This window comes from Tachypleus tridentatus, chromosome 10, assembly GCF_004210375.1.
Source record: "Tachypleus tridentatus isolate NWPU-2018 chromosome 10, ASM421037v1, whole genome shotgun sequence".
NCBI classification, from domain to species: Eukaryota; Metazoa; Arthropoda; class Merostomata; order Xiphosura; family Limulidae; genus Tachypleus; species Tachypleus tridentatus.
In genome coordinates this window covers 78,322,500-78,343,530 of record NC_134834.1, presented here as the reverse complement: position 1 = coordinate 78,343,530, position 21,031 = coordinate 78,322,500, and the positions used below count along the sequence as shown (strand labels likewise).

Here is a 21,031-nt window from a genome sequence, read left to right as displayed (position 1 = left end):
GAAAAACCACACACACATTAAACAGAAAAAAATGTGCAAAAATAAATACATAAATATTCAACTCATTTAATATGGCGAGGAAACAAAACAAATTTATACAACACTCCAGATTGTGGATATAATAATACAAAAAAAAAAAAACAATAAACGTATACGAAGTAGAATAAAAAAAGGTTTATTTGTTTTAAATTTCGCACAAAGATATTCGAGGGCTATCTGTGTTAGCCGTCCCTAATTTAGCAGTGTAAGACTAGAGGAAGGCAGCTAATCATCACCACCCACCGTCAACTCTTGAGCTACTCTTTTACCAACGAATAGTGGGATTGACTGTCACATTATAACGCCCCCACGGTTGAAAGGGCGAGCATGTTTGGCGCGTCCGGGATTCGAACCCACGATCCTCGGATTACGAGTCGAACGCCTTAACACGCTTGGCCATGCCAAATAATAAAAAAAAAAAAAGAGAAAAGTAAATATTATTCTAAAATAAAATTTAAATAAATAACTACACTGAAATTGTATGAAGAAAAATTAAATATAAGAGCCGCATAGTAAACAGAAGATAGAATAAAGCAGTTATCTTCAAATGAGGGACCAGCATGAAAATGTCGAATGGAAAAAAAAAAGTGTCGATAACTATTCTAAGTTTATACTTATAGTAATGTAGTGTCATCTAGTGAGAGACAAGACAGTTGTGAATTTACACTAGATGAAATTCAATTTTCACAGGTATAGTTTAATTATTCTCGATCTCACATGAAACATTGTATATTTCGAAATGCGATAATACATACAGTTTGTAACAGTCACTTATTATTTTTTTTAAATTATCAATTTTGAAAATAATTTATCGGTGGTAAAATATAACAAAATGTATCAAGAGAGAGAGAAAGTAGAGTCATTTCATTTCGTAATTAGTACAAACACGAGTAATGCTGGTATAAAAGGAAAAAAAAATCTGATCGTGTTTGCTGCTAATTCTATAGCTTGTCTCGTAAATAACAGTCTTCTGGAAGTGCAATACAATTTACTTTATAACGCACAATTATATGTGCTCTTTTTCAGTTTCAAATTTAAACAAAACTTACATCTCTGATGAGCACTTAATAAAGACAGTATCTTCTAAATTAATCAAGGGACATAGCTAGAAAACTACGGATATTAGGCTTAATAGATAAGTAAAAAAAGGTAACTACAGTGCTCAAAATTTTGAAAATTAATTGATGTAGCTTAAAACTATTGAAACAATAATTGAAAGTTTGATAGTCTTCCAGAGTTTTGAGTACATTATACAAAACGACTTACAAAATAGTTTATTTTTTGTAATTTATGAAAATAACATTTTCTTTCATCTCGTGACACAACCTTCATCTTTATAATACAAATCTGTACTTGTTTAAATTGCAGAAATTCAGAATTTTCAGAACCTCGAATATAGAAAATATCATGGTACTTGTACACAGTTTCTTCTAAACAATATTTGTGGCTTGCAATATTTAGAGATTGATAGTAAATGTTACTGATTGAGAGTTTGCTCAGTCAAATATGATGAAGTGTCACGTATACTCTCTGCTCTAACTTGACATTGAAGGATTTACTCTTTCAGATATCCTAGAAGAAATCCTATTTGCTTATTCAAACGTCAGAAAGTCTCAGTAATCTAACCATTTATGCTTTTACTATCAGTCTAATTATATTTATTGAAAACTTTTCGCAGTCTGTAAATGTTTCTATGACATTTTATTTATAGTGTAAAATGTTTCAGGGAGACACATTCGTTTATGTATGAATATGCTTTGAACATAAATGCCCTTGTTAATCAAAATGGACTGAACATTATATAATCCAGCGTTGGATTTAAATCCGAAGAATTTCAAACTACATAATTAAAACTTTTAAACCACATTTTGCCATCGTTCCTAATTTTGCAAGAAAAACAAAAACAAACAAACAAAAAGATTAATTCGAGTCATTTTTGTGTTATTACGTTCAAAGCTATAATATAACATCGATTTCCCTTGAACAGTTCTTTCTTTCTTAACCGGTTTGTTTGTTTTTCAATTTCGCGCAAAGCTACTCGAGGGCTATCTGCGCTAGCCGTCCCTAGTTTAGCAGTGTAAGACTGTAGGGAAGGAAACTTGTCACCATCACCCACCGCCGACTCTTGAGCTACTATTTTACTAACGAATAGTGGGATTGATCGTCACATTATAACGCCCCGGTTGAAAGGGCGGGCAAATATGGTATGATGGATTCGAACCCGCGACCCTCAGATTACGAGTTGAGTGTCTTAATCATCTGGTCACGCCAGGCCTTCTTACTTGGATTATACTAAACGATTACAGTCAGTATTAAACATACTACTTAAATGAAATCTCACCGCAAAAGTAACAATCTTCATATTTGTAAGTTTTTTCCTACATGGAATTTTATGGCATATTTATTGTTTTGTGTTGAAAACTGTAGAAATTATCAGATCTTCAGAATAAAACCAAGTATCTAAACGTTTTTTTTTAATTCAAACATCTTGTTCTAATAACGAGTTTTCTTCAAAAGCAAACGCATAAAAGGTAAGAAAACCATGTTTTTAGTTACATTATCTCTTATTGTTTCTCAAGTATCTTAGTTCTCTAGTTTCATTTCTTTTTTTCCAAGTCAGTTTTCTTTTTAATTTCTTTTGTCCATCATTGAAGTTCCCCAAGTGATCAACAATAATTTTGAGGGACTTAGAATGCTAAAATACGGGCTTCGATTCCCTCCGGTGGACACAGAAGAATAGCTCAGTTAGGCTTTGCTCTAAAATAAAACAAACAATCCATCGCTGAGCTGGCGCGCATGCATTGGTAATAAATTAGTATTCTTATAGGCCCGGCATGGCCAGGTGGATAAGGCATTCGACTCGTAATCCGAGGGTCACGGGTTCAAATCCTCGTCACACCACATATGCTCGTCCTTTCAGCCTAAATGCGTTATAATGTTACTGTCAATCCCACTATTCATTTGTAAAAGAGTAGCCCAAGAGTTGGTGGTGGGTGGTGATGACTAGCTGCCTTCCCTCTAGTCTTACACTGCTAAATTAGAACGGCTAGCACAGATAGCCCTCGAGTAGTTTTGCTCGAAATTCAAAATAAACCAAAGTATTTTATACTAAATATTAAAATATTTTATCGTATTAAAAATTGAAAATTTTATTCGTTTGTAGTTACCACAAAGCTATATAGAGAACTACTTGCACTGTACCATCATTGGTTTAGAAATTCGATTTCTAGCGTTATGAGTTGTTAAACATATCACTGATCCCAGTTGGGAGGCTTTTAAAATCAAAGTTAAGTGGTTTTCACATAAACACCAAGTTACATAGTGGGATATCTGCGCATTGCTAACCTCTAATATCGAGACCAGATTTTTATGGTTGAAATCCCAGAGACTTAATGCTGAGCTATCGTGGGACAGAATCCATTCTGTTTTTCTACAAAAGTGCATGTCGGCAGTTTGAAAAATACCAGTAAGAAAAGTATAAAGAACAATGATTTTGTAATTGTGAGAAGAATCGAGAAGAATCCACTTCTTTCTTAAATCTATTAAGAGTTTTTCATCTCTTAAAGCATACAATGTGATATCGAGTTTCTCTGTAACTAAACAAGTAGTTTCACAAATGTCCCCTTTTTCTGCCCGGTATGGCCAGGTGGATTTAGGCACTCGACTCGTAATTCGAGGGTCACAGATTCGAATCCCTGTCGCACCCAACTTGCCCACCCTTTCAGTCATGAGGGCGTTATAATGTAAAGTTAATCCCACTATTCATTGGTAAAAGAGTAGCCCAAGAGTTGGCGATGGATGGTGATGACTAGCTGCCTTCCTTCTAGTCTTACAGCAGTGAATTAGGGACAGCTAGCGCACATAGCCCTCGTGTAGCTTTGCGCGAAATAAACAAACAAACTCTTCTGTTTCCGAAGTGTAACAAATTACGTGTAGCTGTTTTTAGAGCTATCAATGATATAGCATTCACTAATTCAACAAGTTTTTTAGGGCATTTTTGATCCCAGTGAAACTTTTTTGACCTCTATGTTAACTTTCTGCTTGCGTATGTATACTACAGTGAAACTTTCTGCTTGCGTATGTATACTACAGTGAAACTTTCTGCTTGCGTATGTATACTACAGTGAAACTTTCTGTTATCCCTTTATTGGCTTCCATGCATGCATATGGGCAATTGCAGAAATATTTCTGTTACAATTTCTTTATCATTATCACTTGCATATGGGGAGTGTAGTGACGCTTTTTTTATAATTCGTTTTCATTTTTTATGGTTGGTTTTGCGTTTCGTAGCATTACAGCAACCCCTTTGGATGAACTTCCACCAATGTTTTTGTATATATATTCATTTGTTCGTTCTCAAAATCATGCAAATTTTCACATTTATACTGTTAATTTTGCGGGTTCTGTAGCACTTCGTTGGCCTTCATTTATGTATAAGTGAGTTATAGAATAATTTTTTGTTAGAACTTTGTGGCTTTTCTGCTAGCGTACGTGTTTTGTAGTGACGATTTTTCATATCAGTTTATTGTTTTCACTTTATTGCGTGCGTATGGATACTGTACCTTAAAATGTTTCTGTATTACTCGTTTAGTATATTTTATGGTCGGTTTTACGTTTCGTAGCACCTCCTCGCCCTCTGTAAATGGATATTTAACAATTTTGTATGTCAGTTCATTTGATTCTTGCACAAAGACACCCACATTTTCACTTTTGTATTTTTCTTTTTTGTGCTTCGTACCACTTTGTTAGCTTTTCTGCTAACGCATGTGTATTGCAATGTGTATTTGTATCCCACCGCAATGTGGGTCCTACTTCCGCAGTCACCTCTAAAACCTAGGATACATTTTATAATCCCATGTTGTAGCTTGTACTGTAAGATCTTTTTAAAAATATGCAACGTATTTTGTTTTGTTTATGGCTTAAAATTTATGATTATGTATATTATAAATATATATATATATTGGAGACAGACAGAATTGTTTGCTTCTTTAAGTACCTCTTTGCATCTCTATAAAGAAACGTTTGTCCACAGAATTTGAATAAACTTCACGTAACTAAGGGTTTTTTCGATAACTCACTGTGCTTATGAAATATGGATTAAGGTAAATTCATATCCATGCTAACTACTGCACAAAATCATATTCAATACTCTTTTCACAACTCAGCATTTTATACAGATTGGCGGATAACAGATAGTTGACTGCTTATCGCATAACGATATCAGTTTTCTTAAAGTCCCGCCCATCTTGTTACTTGGTAATTTCTTTGACTTTCCCAATTGATTACCTCTTTTGGCAAAGAAAAACCTTATTTTAACTTTATCATAGGTCTCGTCTAAAGATTGTCTAATGTTTACAAATGTATATCGATTTACGAAAATTAAACAAAAAACTTGGTATATTTTGCATAATCGGAAGCAATCATAATTTATCTCAAAAAAACAAGTTCGATTGGTTGAAGTGCCAAACAAAACTTCATTCAAAAAATCAATGTTATTACTTAGGTGAATTACAAACGTGATAGCTATCATTGTAAAGAGGAAAGCGAGTTGGAGGAACTTTTCTCATGATAATTTATGAAAGTGTTGTTTGTTTCTCGCGCATCCCAGTGGCGCAGCGATATGTCTGCGGCCTTACAACGCTAGAAATCGGGTTTCGATACCCTTGGTGGGCAGAGTACAGAGTAGCTTTGTGCTTAATTTCAAAGAAACAGTTGTTCTCACCACAATAATTTCCTATTGCGGTTGGTCTTGACGTAGACGTCCGCTCTATTTTCAAGTATTCTAGATCCCAGAAAACATACAACATATCTCTCGCATGCGCTGTATTCATCTTACTTGCGTACTGAACCCTGATCCACTCTTAACGGGCATACCTTTCGTGAATAGCATTATAAATAGACACAAACGTTCAACTCAGAACAGTTAACGACATCAAAGGCAGTAAATGTTATTTTGCCAAAAGTCTGTGCTTATCATGTAGAAATAATAAAATTATAACACTATGTGACAAAATTTTTACTTTTTCTTGTTCCTGGACAGAAAGTGTTATTTCCCAATTGCTTATGCCTAAAGTAAATGGAAAAGACCTATTTTCTCTTCAAACTTTGCTTTGGTGACCTGGGAGCGTATAACGAAAACCTGATGGGAGACTATATTTGGGAGCTGATGCGTGGAAGTGATTTACATTACAGTCGCAAATCTCGAAAAACTACTCACTTCTTAACATTTTTGTATAACTTTAGTGTAAATACATGTGAATCTTGATTCATATGTTGTTTTATTCAGACCTTATGTAAATAAAAATGTGCAAATTTGCCCGTTTTTACACAGAAAATAGGTTAATTTTTAAATTTCATTATCCAGGTCACAAAAGCAAAGTTTGAAGGAAATAATGGCCATTTTTTGTACTTTTACAACATAAACAATTAAGAAATAACACATACCATCCAGAAACAAAACTTGTGTTACATAATATTTAAAGCTGATTTGTCTCATGTTGTGCTACTGTGAGTGATGTACTATTTTGATCAGCTATTAACATTTGTTATTTTCTTATGTGATACAGAATGTTTTCTGTTTATTTTGGGAATACTGCATGTAACAAAATGTAAAAACTTCTGTTGTAAGTGTGGTCTCTGTCTCTGCATGGGCCATGTTTCAGCAGAGTATAGCTTGAAGTACAAAGTAGACAAAAATAGTTTAAATTTAGAAACAAAATAGAAAAAGTTAAATGAGCATGATTTACTGAAAATCATCAATATACGTAATGTGAAAGACGTTAAAGTACATACAATAGATCACTGTTTACATATGAAACGTTAAGATGTTCTTACACATGTGAAAAACTGGTTGGCACTAATCAAGTTACACCCATACCAGTGATACAATCAATATAGGATGTAGAGCAGCATGTGACAGTCTTAATGACTTGTCATCCATACCAGTGATACAATCAACACATGATGTATAGCAGCATGTGACAGTAGTAATAACTTGTCAGACAGACAAGTAATACAAACAAACTGAACATGTTATAATCTTGACCATCTTTCACTCAGAGCAACGATGCAAAGTTTTGGTTTGGTTTGTTTTGAATTTCGCGCAAAGCTACTCGAGGGCTGTCTGCGCTAGCCATCCCTAATTTAGCAGTGTAAGACTCTAGGGAAGGCAAATTGTCACCATCACCCACCGCCAACTCTTGTTTGGACAAATAAAGTAAGTTGTACAATAACAAACGAAATTCTTAACCACCCGTAACCAAGACTAATAATACAAACAAAACTTGTACAGAAACATGTAACAGAGTTAACCGTATGTCATCTCAACTAAAGAAACAAAAAAAAATCAATGAACAAGACTGCTGTGGATCATGGATAGAACCTGTTGTCCTTATAGCTGGAAGTAAAGTGAATACTTGATCTATTTACTTTCTTATGTTTTAATTTATGTTCAAAGCACCAGTAATTAAAACAACGCATTTTTACAGAGCGAAAAATAGTGTCAAGTTTAGTTTTAAAAATATTAAATGATCGTGTTAAATTTGAAATTATATGTAAAGTTTATTTAATAAATGTAACAAACAGAAATAGTGTTAACTTCAACAAATGTAAGATTATTGACAAGTTCTTATTTAATATATCGTCAATTGGTTTGGTTCACATATTTTGATTTATTTCCAAGTAGTGTGTGTTTTCTTGTAAGAAAGCCACATCGGGCGATCTGGTGAGTTCGCCAAGGGAATTCCAACGCCCGATTTTAGCACTGTATAAACTTACCGCTGTACCAGCGGGGGACTTATTTCTAACCCTACGTATTAGCTTATTAAACCATATTCATGTACACTCAAACTCCGTGTCAAACATGTTGACTCTTTCATACGGGAGGATGTTATAATGTGATAGTCAACCCCAATAATTGTTGGTAAATTGCTTTCTTTGTGGTCGACAGTTTAAAATCGTGGACAGTGCCGCATAACATTGGAATATTTCTTATGATAAAAGAAGGGAAAAAACAGAAATGGATACAGTCTGTGAAACCGTTTTGACTTATAGATAATTTTGTGGTAGTTGATAAATGCAGAAACAAACTAACATAGCTTTGTCTGTTGCATAGCAACGGCATCTTGCTAAAGCAACAGTGAAACATTTAGAGTTGCCACACCTTAGTTCTTTTGTCTGTTGTTGGTATAGACAACCAGTCCGGGCATGGTTTATTATGAGATTGTGTTAGTCTACACTTCCTGGTAAGAAATCTGCCATCTTGTTGACGCTGTAGAAATGAGCATGCACGAGCTACCTCAAGTATTTCAACCTTGTTTCATTCCTACAATAAATCACCTATAGCTAAGCTCTTAAAATGGTTTATACAAATGTCCCTTGACTACACCAATCTTCCTAACAGCGATGACCTGGCTACCTTGTGCCTCACTTGCAATTTTCGGGCGGTAGAATAAAACCTGCTACTAAACATGCTCGCTTTTATAGGAACATTGTGGTCTTAATGTGGCTTTAATGGCCACCAGGTGGATCATAGTCAAGTCAATAAGCTTATAACGCTAAAATTCGTGTTTCTATACATGTGATGGATAGAACTCAGCTACCCTACTGTGTAATTTTGTGTTTAACAACAGAGAAACAAAGTGGTCACAGTGATGAGTGCCTCTGGCAGGTTTCCTTTCCTTTAGCCATCAGTGCAAAATTGTGGACATTGGCAGGTAATCTTGATGGCTTTAACAAACCAACCTAACTGTTTGCACATATTTATAATATACAGGTTGTTAATATAGTGAAACTGGTATTTAACATGATTTTTATCTCAAATTTACACGTCTCTTGAAGTTTAAATCCCATAATAAACAAACTAAAAATCGTAATTTTTGTCCAGAAAATTTTTGTGACATAAAGTGTCACAGGTGTTTAATATATTTTGCATTATTTCCATTCAGCATTTCAAGCCTATTTTTTAAAAAAAAATGTTACTTCAGGCATCATCCGTATCGAACAGAGTTTATTAAATCTTGTCATATCATGTACATGAAATATCTTATTTAAATGTCCAGTCTCGCACTGTTGAAAAATAAAGAAATAAAGGAAATAAAATTTGCTTAGGTATGGAGTATAATGAGGCTTTAAAACATGCCCATACTTTCTTTAGGTCTGGAGTATAATGAGGATTTAAAACATGCCCATACTTTCTTTATGTATGGAGTATAATGTGGCTTTAAAACTTGCCCACACTTTCTTTATGTATGGAGTATAATGTGGCTTTAAAACATGCCCACACTTTCTTTAGGTATGGGGTATAATGTGGCTTTAAAACTTGCCAATACTTTCTTTAGGTATGGAGTATAATGTGGCTTTAAAACATGTCCATACTTTCTTTAGGTATGGAGTATAATGTGGCTTTAAAACATGCCCACACTTTCTTTAGGTATGGGGTATAATGTGGCTTTAAAAATTGCCAATACTTTCTTTAGGTATGGAGTATTATGTGGCTTTAAAACATGTCCATACTTTCTTCAGGTATGGAGTATAATGTGGCTTTAAAACATGCCCATACTTTCTTCAGGTATGGAGTGTAATGTGGCTTTAAAACATGCCAATGCTTTCTTGAATACAATTTATGGTTCTCAACACGCCTCTGGTGAAACGCCTTTGTTTTTTTAATAATTACTTTGTAATTTCCTAAACGTTAAAACCAGTTAAACTACTATTGAATATCGTGATCAGTTGAGCGCTACAGTTTTGAGCAATATCAGTTTCCACAAATCAGTTAGGTCGATGATAAGATTATCTCTCAATGAAAATTTATATGGAAAAAGAGTTTCAGTTTACTCGGCTTTCCAGCTGTACTTAGATATTAAGGTTTTTTTCCATCCTCGGTGTGATAAAGTGTACAGTGTAAATATGTTGTTTATCGTTTGTCAGAATTTTATTTTCTTATCCGTTTGGGGCCTAGCCGTTGAATTTTTTCTCAAAGGTGACAATGATTTAATTCATTTAAAATACAGTAACAGTTACACTTTAAAAAATGGCATTTTCATAAAATTACGTTTAGTTTTCTGAAATAAATACAGCATGTAAATGCTATACTATTAGCTTAAGTCATAATCTGTTTTTTAATGTTTGTTGTTACTTTTAAATGAACGAATAATAAACCTGAAAAATTAGATTTTGCTTATGCGTGTTTGTTATCTTGTTTACAACCAGTAACTACATCATGAATTGGAATGATGTACCCGTTAGAACTCGGTACGACCAGCCGTTTAGGAAAATTTACGTGATACACAAACACACTGAATCTCATGTTATTATTGTTGAGTGACACTATATACTCCTATTTAAACCAGTATATAATTTTAAGTTAATTTTTAGTGCTAATATATGTATATAACTTGCTTTAATAAGAAGTTGGTGATAATTAATAATTTGCAGACTAAACAGATAAGATAACGTGGCATATTTCTGTTTTTTAAAAATTGACGACGCTTTTCTGAGTGAAGAGATACACAGTGGGATGTTTATGTCTACACCACAGGAAAATGAACCCCAGGTTTATTTTGTAAGTCTGGAAGCTTACAGCTGATTTTCTTGAGAACTGAAATCTTGAACAAAAACCAGAGAAAATTAAAATATTTAAAATTGTTGTTGTTTTTGAGAACTGCTGGAGCATATGCATAGTTAGACTCATTCAATTATTATGTATATTATGTGGCTTTTTGTAATTTCTAACTCGTAAGAAGTAAATAATATGGACCTAATGCCAAAAAAATCAAGTTTTGCAGAAGTACAAGGTTCGAAATGATTGTTATCTACATAATGTATTTTGTTAATAACTGTTCAGAACTATACTACTGTATCGACAAACGTGCATTTAAATAATTCTGGTATATAATGTCTGTGTTATCCTCCTTGTAGTAGCAAATTGTTTGTGTGGCAAACTACATCATCGCATTGTTTCAAAATTAGATAATATACAAGTCAAAGATAATTACTAGGAAATACATTATTTAAAACGTTATATACAAAGTATAAGATATAGAATTAAAGGACTTCAAAGTGTTCGCCTACCTCGTTTGTTAATTCGTTTGTTTCCTTAGCTTCATTTGAATTACAATTTAAATGAAAACTTGTATTGTCCTTAAAGAAAAGTGAGCATTTAACAAAGCCTATTATCTGTCATCAAATATATGTTTCAGTAGGTAATGCGCTTGGTAATAATGTTGTCACTTTGCAGATTGGCTCTGGACATGTTTGGCCTTGGGCTTGATGTCCATTCTGTTCATTGTTGAAACCCACAAAGGTATGCGAGAAAGTGGGTTAACTCATGATCGTGGCGTAAAAGAAATCAGAAGTTATTAAATGTACGCCCATTTGACATGGAATACGCCTATGAAAAAAAAAAAACAAAGCGTTTTGATGATGAAGATAAGACTATCAGCATATGACGTATTTTTCTGTCAGTCTACTGAGGTCAACACTCTCTGGAACATGTTACGATTTGTTGCAATTTTTCAAAATTGAAATTTGTATAATGTAAATATCTCGACTTCTGAAAACTTATTGTTAATCACTTCGTTTAAAATTAAAATGTCTCAAACCTTACAATTCAACTAGCGAAAAACAAAACAAGCAACAAAACCAAAACCAATGATGTTTCTTCATGCACAAAAAATTGGTTCCCCGCTGGTACAGCGGTAAGTCTACGGATTTAAAACGCTAAAATCAGGGATTCAATTTCCCTCGGTGGACTCAGCAGATAGCCCGATGTGGCTTTGCTAAAAGAAAACACACACACATACAAAGGTGAATTTTATAGTTGAGAAAGACAACTCTGTAACGGAATAGTGGATAAAGCTTGGTGCTACGTGGAAATCAACTTTACTTAAGAACTGCATCAATCATCACATTTGATTTTCAGTGCTTGTTAACATTAGAAATAATTACTTAGATAAGGAAAAATATGTTTGGTATAAGAATGATTATATATCGTATAGAATTTACGATGATTTTTATAAGGAAAAGTCTTTAAAATTATTTTACTTTACCTTTACTGAACAGATATTTGTAGCTTATGTTTATGAAGTGATTCTAACTGAGAGGCATTCTTATGATTTTTCTTCCAAACAACAATACAACTTAGCGATCTTTCGTCTTCAGCAACCATAACCTTCTGCTGCTGTAGCTCAACAGTGCAACAATGATCCAAATAATTTGCAACAACAACTAAAACTTCACTAACTTAAAGAGCATGAGCAAAAAAAACAGCGCCATCTTACGGAAGAACGGAAAGCTTTACGTGTACATTTTTAACCACGGATGATCCCTGTCCTCCCCACGACAGCATCTGAAACCTGACACACCACACTTCTACTTCCGTCTATCGGGTAAATGTCGGAACCAATTTCCGTGGGGTTTACGATTTCACCTTGGACACTGTTAAAGTATCTCTTTGTCAGAGCTTCCGTATTGAAACGCAACTTCATGATGGAACCGTAAAAGGTTCATATGGTTACTTGGACAACGATAGTCATCAAAGGATATAAAATACATTGCCTGTAGAGGAGGGTTCGTTGTAGAGGGCGATGTTGGGCCAGACAATAGGAAGTGCAGTTCAACCCCACAGCAGCACATCTCTGACTTCCCCAATACAAACAACACTATCGTCAAGCTTATAGGCTTTTTCGGTTATCAAGGTAACCATGGTGAACCACCTTTGTACTTCTATTTTGTCCTATAACATTCGCATTGGCGGTTAAAGTTAAGAATGTACGGTGTGTTTAATTATTTTTAAACAATAATGAAGAAATACGAACTTAAATAAAGTCAATAAACTAAACTCAAGTAAAATTTAGAGATTAGTTTTAAATCCTTCTTCTTATATTTATATAGGCATTCTTTACCTTAAGCCTACATTTGGTTTGAACACATGCCATTTTTCATTTTCTTTAATCTGTAATGAATCAAATATTCAAGTTCTCCTTGAATTTCCTTAATAATTATCGTCCCCCTTAAGATGAATTCGCATAGAGAAGAGCCTATAAAATAAAGAGAACTCTAAAAATCTGTAAAAACCATGAAATGTATAGATATTGTTGTTTTGAATTACGCACAAAGCCACAAGAGGTTATCTATGCTCTGCCCACCACGGGTATCGAAATCCGGATTTTAACGTTGTAACTCCACAGACATACCACTGAGCAACTGGGGGGCTTGGATAGATATATTTTCTACCCTTAAAATATCATCTCAGCTAACCCTATTTTATAGGTGCCTCATGTTTATTACAATACATTTTAAGTCTTATTCAATGGCTTTTTTTTTTACTTTAAGTGTTAATAAGATTTCACAAAGTGTGATACAAGTTGTATTTAACAATTTGTGAAATAAAAGATAAGATGGAAAGTATTATGGTTTAGATTGATGTACTTCAGTTATATAGAAGAGTTAGAATTTCAAGGAAGACAAATCACACTTCGAAGCTGAGTTGTACATTATAAGGATAAGATTACTGACCTAACAGTATAACAAAACACTGATATCTCACGAAAATGGTAGTTATAGCGCTTGACTCGTAATCTGAAGGTCGCGGGTTTGAATCCCCGTTTCACCAAACTTGTTCGAACTTTCAGTAGTGGAAGAGCTGTAAAAATGTTACAGTTAATCCTACTATTCGTTGGTAAAAAAAAGCAGTTCAAGAGTTGACGGCGGGTGGTGATGATTAGTTATTTTATCTCTAGTCTTCCAGTGTTAAAGATGGAAATCGCAAATAGACCTCGTGCAGTTTTGCGCGAAATTCTAAACAAACCAAACTCGCGAAAATAGATAAGACATAATTTCATATAAATATATCAAATAGGTTTTATTCCTTATCAGCACTACTTTAAATTTACAAGTCAGGAAAAGCACAGCAAATATTTTAAAATATCCATCATAGTAATATGCAACGTATTCATTGTATTGGTCAAAGTTATCGAACATCAAAATATGACTGACATTCACTAATTTAATTATGTTGCTGTAGAAATTTTTAACATTTTTTTAGTTTCAAAAGCATCCAGAGAACTTTATGTACATATATATACAATAAACTAAAACCACAGAAATTATATAATGGTATTTTTTGACATTTTTAATACCCGGGTAAGATCTTGAAATAGTCAATAATGAAATAATTACGTTTATGTCGTATGCATTATATACATTTATTAGAAAACACCAAAATTGTTAATTATAGCATCTAAAGAACTGAAGGGTGGCTATATTTCTATTCTTTAGGGACATTTTAAGGTTTCAACCCGGTTTGATCTAGTTATTTGAAACAGTATAAACATAGCGTAAAAGTAGAATAGAGATAAACATGGAAAGAAGTAAGCACAATATGGGCGTTTTGGGCTGAACTGATAGAGTTATACGTTAACACGTTTTTAGATCTAAATGTCTCTTTGGTAGAGTTATAACCCGGAGTAACCTACGCAATAAATCTCGAAAAATTAAGCCATTCCAAGAGCCCTAGGGCCCGGCATGGCCAAGCGTGCTAAGGCGTGCTACTCGTAAACCGAGGGTCGCGGGTTCGCATCCCCGTCGCGCCAAACATGCTCGTCCTTTCAGCCGTGGGGGTGTTATAATGTGACGGTCAATCTCACTATTCGTTGGTAAAAGAGTAGCCCAAGAGTTGGCGGTGGGTGGTGATGACAAGCTGCCTTCCCTCTAGTCTTACACTACTAAATTAGGGACGGCTAGCACAGATAGCCCTCGAGTAGCGTTGTGCGAAATTCAAAAATCAAACAAACCAAGAGCCCTCTGCTGATATTATAAGGAATTATATTTATCAATCTGTTTATTGATGGCAAAAACCGTACTTTCAATATACAACATAATCTATTTCTGTCGTTATCTTGAGTCAAAAGATAAACGTTACGTATTTATTGCTAGCGCTGTGTGTGTATTTGTATATCACTGTGTACTTTAGGAAAGACTTTCTTGTTTGCGGTTCATCTTCGTCAATTCTGTATCATAAATATTATCTGGTTCGAGGTAAATCTCTATAGAAGTATCATTCATGAAATAAAAGTCATATAATTAAAAATACTTCATCAGACCGTTAAAAAATATGAAAGCGTTGCTCGTATTGTTTTTTATGTTATTAACAACAAAACTGCACAGTAAGCTGTCTGTGCTGTGTCCAATCAAAAGTATCGAAACGTAATTGCTAGCGTTGTAAACCCTCATTCAAACTTAGTGGTGAGAGACGGGAGTGTAGAAACATGTTATAGATTTATAGAACTTAAGGTTAAAAAATATTGTACTCAACTTCACATTCTAATACTCACAATTCGATAACCATATTAGAAATTCTCAGATCGAAGTTTCCTCCTGAATACAGTTTGCAGTTAATGTTTAGATCATTCTTATTTCATATTTACTCTCGATTTGAAACACTCGTTTTTGTTTTTTTTACAATAATATAATGTGTTCTACGACTGGGTGGATGGACGTTATGTAAATTCATGATTAATGAAAGGCTATCTCGGAACAAGAAAAGTTGCTCTCTTAAATGGAATTGTAAAAAAGGCAAAAATACCTATGAAAACGGCAAAACACAAAATATGAATCTCTAAATTTGTTTGTATCTCTTCATGGGTCCAATAAACATTCATAACAAATTTCGTAAAAATCCATTTAAGGCGACAAAGTACTGTGAAGATCCTTCCCCACCTTGCGAAATAGTTAGAAGGGCATATAGTACACAATATAATTAAATTTATGTAGATTTCAGGAACATTTCTCTTAATTTCAAATATAAAACCGCCCAAACTGATTACTTAATTAATATAACTTTTGATACAACATTCTGATTTTTCTTGAAGATTGATTTCATGTTTCTCATGTCACTCGACTCGTAATCTGAGGGTCGCGAGTTCGAATTCCCGTCACACTACACATGTTTGCATTTTCAGCCGTGGGAACGTTATACTATGATGATCAATCACAGTATTCGTTGGCAAAAGAGTAGCCCAAAAGTTGGCGGTGGGTGGTGATGACTAGTTGCCTTTCCTCTATTCTTACACTGCTAAATTAGGGACAGCTAGCGCAGATAGCCCTCGTGTAACTTTGCGCGAAATTCAAAACAAACCAAACTCTTTGTATGCGGAACCAGAGTTTTTTGTGTTTTATTTATAGAACACATTTTTTCTATAAAGTACACTAGCTTTTCTTTACGACTAGAACATGCTTCACAAGTATATTCTAATATGTTACATTTTTAGCATATCTTGTTGAATATTTTAGGTACAGAATTTTAAGTCTTTCATAAACTTATGAACTTTGTGTTTCGTTTACCGTAATTTCATATCATTTGCCAACAAGTAATCTGTTTTATATGTTGTAACCACGTTTAAATATTTAAGTGTATATTATAATGTATGTGCAATCGTAAGAGAAGCATAATATTTCAGTTTTTGTCACCAGAGGTGCGCTATTAGAATTAAAGACGCAAAACTCAGACGACTAATGAATAACAATTACAACACTTCACCGTGTTATTGTTTTGTTTTACCATGTTTCAGTAAAAAAAAAAAAGAAGTGCAGTTGTTTGTAGTAGTTATAATATATTAACTCATTTCATCTTTTGAATTTTGAGCAAAGCTGCATAAGGGCCTATGTGGGTAAGCTGTTCCTAATTTAGCAGTGTAGAAATAGAGGGAAGGCAGTTGGATTGATCGTCACATTATAACGCCCCCACAGCTGAAATGGCGAGCATGTTTGGTGTGACGGGTATTCAAACCCATGACCCTCAGATTAAGAGTCAAGCGTTCTAGCCACCAGGCCCTGCAAGGACTTTTATTTTTTCAAATTGCATTTTGTATTCAATAAGTTACTTGTGTTGTTTCAATTTTTGGTGTTTTCAATTTATAAAGTGAGTCACAACTATCATGTTCCTAACACGTTGATTATAAACATCGGGCGTGGGGTACAACAGCAAGGACAGTTTCCTTAACCTTGGCGGTTATCAAAGTAGAACATCAAATTATAACATTTTAATTTAGGCTCAACGTGTCAATGATGTGACCAAGTAAGACGCCCCAATGAATATGTTTTAGTCATCTTAAAGATTAATCGTAAGATACAAAACTTGAGTGACAAGAAAAAAAGTAATTTACTTTGAGAAAGGTCAATGTCTAATAGAGTTTACGCATGAAAGGATTAAGGCTTTATATCATTGAAAGAATGTTAGCCAGAATAACAACCAGATAAAACAAGTTTGATTTGCGCTATACATAAATAATGAAGAATGCAAATGAATTGAATCAAACCAGTTGTTGATAGAATTTCTTTTCTTAATATTAATTTAAAGAGAAAAGCTAATTTCGAAGTATTTTAATATTTTAATTATCATGTAAAGAAAGATTACTGGTATTAATCACTTTAATCAAAGTCATTATAAGGACAACAATTAACATAGATGAACTAAAAAGTTTAAAAATTGGAGATGTAGAAAATGTTGCCTCACTTTTGTCAATGTTTATTTTTATTTAGCGTAAAATAAGCGTTTTTTTTCAGAATAAAAAAGGGCATTATGCTTTGTGTGTTTGCATCTAAACCTTTAACAAAATGTTTCTTTTCAATTGTACATAATAAAATAATTCAGTCACACAAAAACATTTAGTTTAGTTGTTTAGAATGGGCTATCTGTGCTTTATCCACCACGGCCATGAAATCTGATTTTTTAGCATTTGTCAACCCACACACATACAGCTGAGCTATTAGTGGCCAAAGATGCTCATACATTAAGGCAGAAAAGTACAGTAAGATGTGCTCTTCAAATCCACTCATGGTTGGTATTGAACTATAAGTTATAAGATATAAGTTTAGAAACTAATCTATGGCGTATGTGAAATAATGTAAATAAAAATATAGAAAGATATGTTAATAAAATTATACCAATCTTAAAGTTACATTTACATGTGTGAAGACAAACGTATAAATCTAACATATTTTACACTCACATAGATGTAGATGTGCATTTGATATTTATCGTATTTTACTAACAGAATTTAACGGACTGAACTCATTACTCTAAGGAATAAGTTTTGCATGACATATATTACATAATAAAGCGTAAATCAACTTAGGTTAGATCGTCTATATTAACTAAATTAGCTGTCAGCCAGTTTAAATACAATTGTTAAACCTAACGAAGTTTGTTAGTTTCCTGTCAGCATTAAGACTAAATAAATTGATACATAACAATAAGTAACAATTTTTTTCATATTTATGATCTTAGTTTCTTTGTGTGAAGAAAATGGTTACGAACTGTTTACAAGGTAGTCCATTCGCCAGGCATTGATTTAGGTGTTTATATTATCCGTCGCTGATTTACTAACCATTATTAGTTTACAATAAACGTAAAATTAGTTTGATTTATATTAAATAAACCATATAGATGTATTGTCCAAAGGATGTTATAAATAGTGTTTAAAAAAGTCACTTGTCGTTTTAGTTGACGATGAGGAATATTTTGGCACTGACAAATATTACCTTCATAAAGTATAACTAAATTAGTTTGCTTTCTAGGTTTGAATTCAATGGGAAAGAGCACACATATTAAAAACATTATGCATATTTTTAAAATTTTCACTCCTACAGAATATTATAATTTTTTTAGGTTTTTTACAATAGGTTTTTTTTGTAAACTCTAAAAAATAATCAAAATTATTGCGCAATGGCAATATTAAATTAAAACATTCACGTACAAAAACATTCTATTGACCTTATTAGTTCCACCTATGATTGTTCAGTTTTAAATACGTCGTTTTTTACGGTACTTTTTGATGTAAATTCACGAATGAAAAATATTTAAGCTTGGATGAGTTTCGTGCCATATTTATTCTAACATAATAATAACACATTTGCATTTTTCCAATTATGCATCAAGAATATCAAAGACGTTATATCCAAGAACACCTGATGAGCAGTGTCAGAAGTGAAAAATAGCATATTCATTACAAGCGTTACAGACTGTGCCTAAAACCTCATACACTAGCGATACTGACGATACTTAGTAATGCAACGCGAAATTTATGACGTCCTCCATTCTGTTTCACTCTGTCGTGTAGGTTGATTTATTAAAAAAAACTGAGCGACCTCGTACTAGGCCCTAATAAATAATGTTCACTTAGACTGTTTAAAAGTACCCTCAAGGAACTCAGAAAATTGAAGAGGTGTACCAAGTGCTGTTCCCGTACTCTTCCTCCCTCCCTGCCTTCCATAAAAAAATATTAACATGTTAATCGGTTTCTAAAACTTCTAGTTTCTCAGTGGTCTTCGCTGTTTATGAACATTTTGTGGAAATAAGCACATGGTTAATTAACGTATCAATTCAGTGTTGGAGTGGTAAAAAATCAAACAATCAGTCAGATATTTGCGTATTTTACTTAGTGGATTTGATGGACTGGCACAGATGACTCTGAGGAACAAATTTCAAATAAAATGTATTGAACAATAAGGCGCCAATCTGCTTTGGTTAGATCGTTAAACACGCTTGTGTATTTATGGTTGGCTGGAAACGGGACCAGTTAGTAGCTGGAATAAGGTTTGCTTTCTTGGTGAAGATCAAATGTGTTTTGTTTTGTAAAGAGTCAAATAAAATTGTGTTGCCCGTCACGTTCCGCCCAATGAAATGTGGGTGGTCTCTAACCAGTCTTCCTGCTGAAGTGCTTTTATACTAATGGTAAATAAATATGATAAAAAGTGCTTATAACAATTGAACTTTCAGAGTATCTTTTTCGAAAATAACATGTAATCATTTTTATAATGAATTTTTAAATTGAATATCCTTAAACCAAAATATATATATATCAGGAATTTTTCAGAATTCTCTGTCTATGCTCTTCAGAAAATCCTCAGATTGAAGGGAAGAAAAACAATGGTGTGGTCATAATTGGTCAACTCAAGCAAGTATGATGACCTTTATTTTTTATTTCATAGTTATCTAAAAATCTTGTTTGATTTTTTAAGCACAGAGCTAAAAAATTGACTGTCTTTGCTTACCATGGAAAAGCGAATCTTTAATTCTCTTATTAAAATAAGGTCGTAATTTTTCTATAATTTCATTTCCAAGTTTATATTATTTCTATTTAGTTGAAGAAACGTATGAAGACCTGGTTGAAAAATCCACTAAGATTTATGAGATCAGTTAAAAATGAAATAAATAAGTTAGAAAAGATGGTTATATAACATTAGGAAAACTTTTAATGTATCTATATTCACAAAATGCAGTGTACGGCAGAAACTATGCCAAACAAACATGCCTATTTTATGTCAGCTTTAATCGCTCAATGTTGATAAACTGTGGTAAATATTTGTATTATTGGTTTTGTATTTTTCATAGAATTACAAACCAACCAATAATATTCATGCTTTAAATTATCACATATTCGTGAATTGTGTATTATTGCAATATGTTTAAGGTGAAATACACTAATATGTATTGATGTTAAAGTATTACCATATATTGCCTGAATGACATGGTGAATCAAAGTTATCAGCAATAATGAATCACACGTCATTTTAATAACAATTTAGACATATTATATATACATACATGTATTGATTCGTGGGGAAAAAAACAACGTTATACTATCAACGTTAACACAACGTGCAAGTAATAGAGTTATCATTCCACTAGCAGTTAAAAATTATATATTATATGTATCTGTGAGTGTGTATATTTTATTACGTGCAAGCTAGTCTTATACAGTTGCGACAGAAAGTGATCGTACTCCTGCGTCGTGAGTAGTTTTTTCCTCATAACTTAAAAAGTATCACGATTAGGATAATGAAAGTATAGTATATTATAAATATTATACTAACACACATCTACATAAACTTTTAAGTAAATTGAACGACAAATAAACTGTTTAAAAACAAATAACCAAATATAGGAGGGGCAGAAAGTGTTCGTGCGTCTACTTTAATAGTCAATTGTGCA

General features: G+C 33.3%; 1 long non-coding RNA gene across 1 annotated transcript; it reads left to right on the top strand.

Annotated features, from left to right (window-relative positions):
• The first annotated feature begins 19,160 nt into the window (after nt 1-19,160).
• On the top strand, nt 19,161-20,822 carry LOC143229653 (uncharacterized). The gene is made up of 3 exons (XR_013015979.1): nt 19,161-19,771; nt 19,914-19,998; nt 20,182-20,822. It is a non-coding gene; the product is annotated as an uncharacterized LOC143229653 (long non-coding RNA).
• The last annotated feature ends 209 nt before the right edge of the window (nt 20,823-21,031 follow it).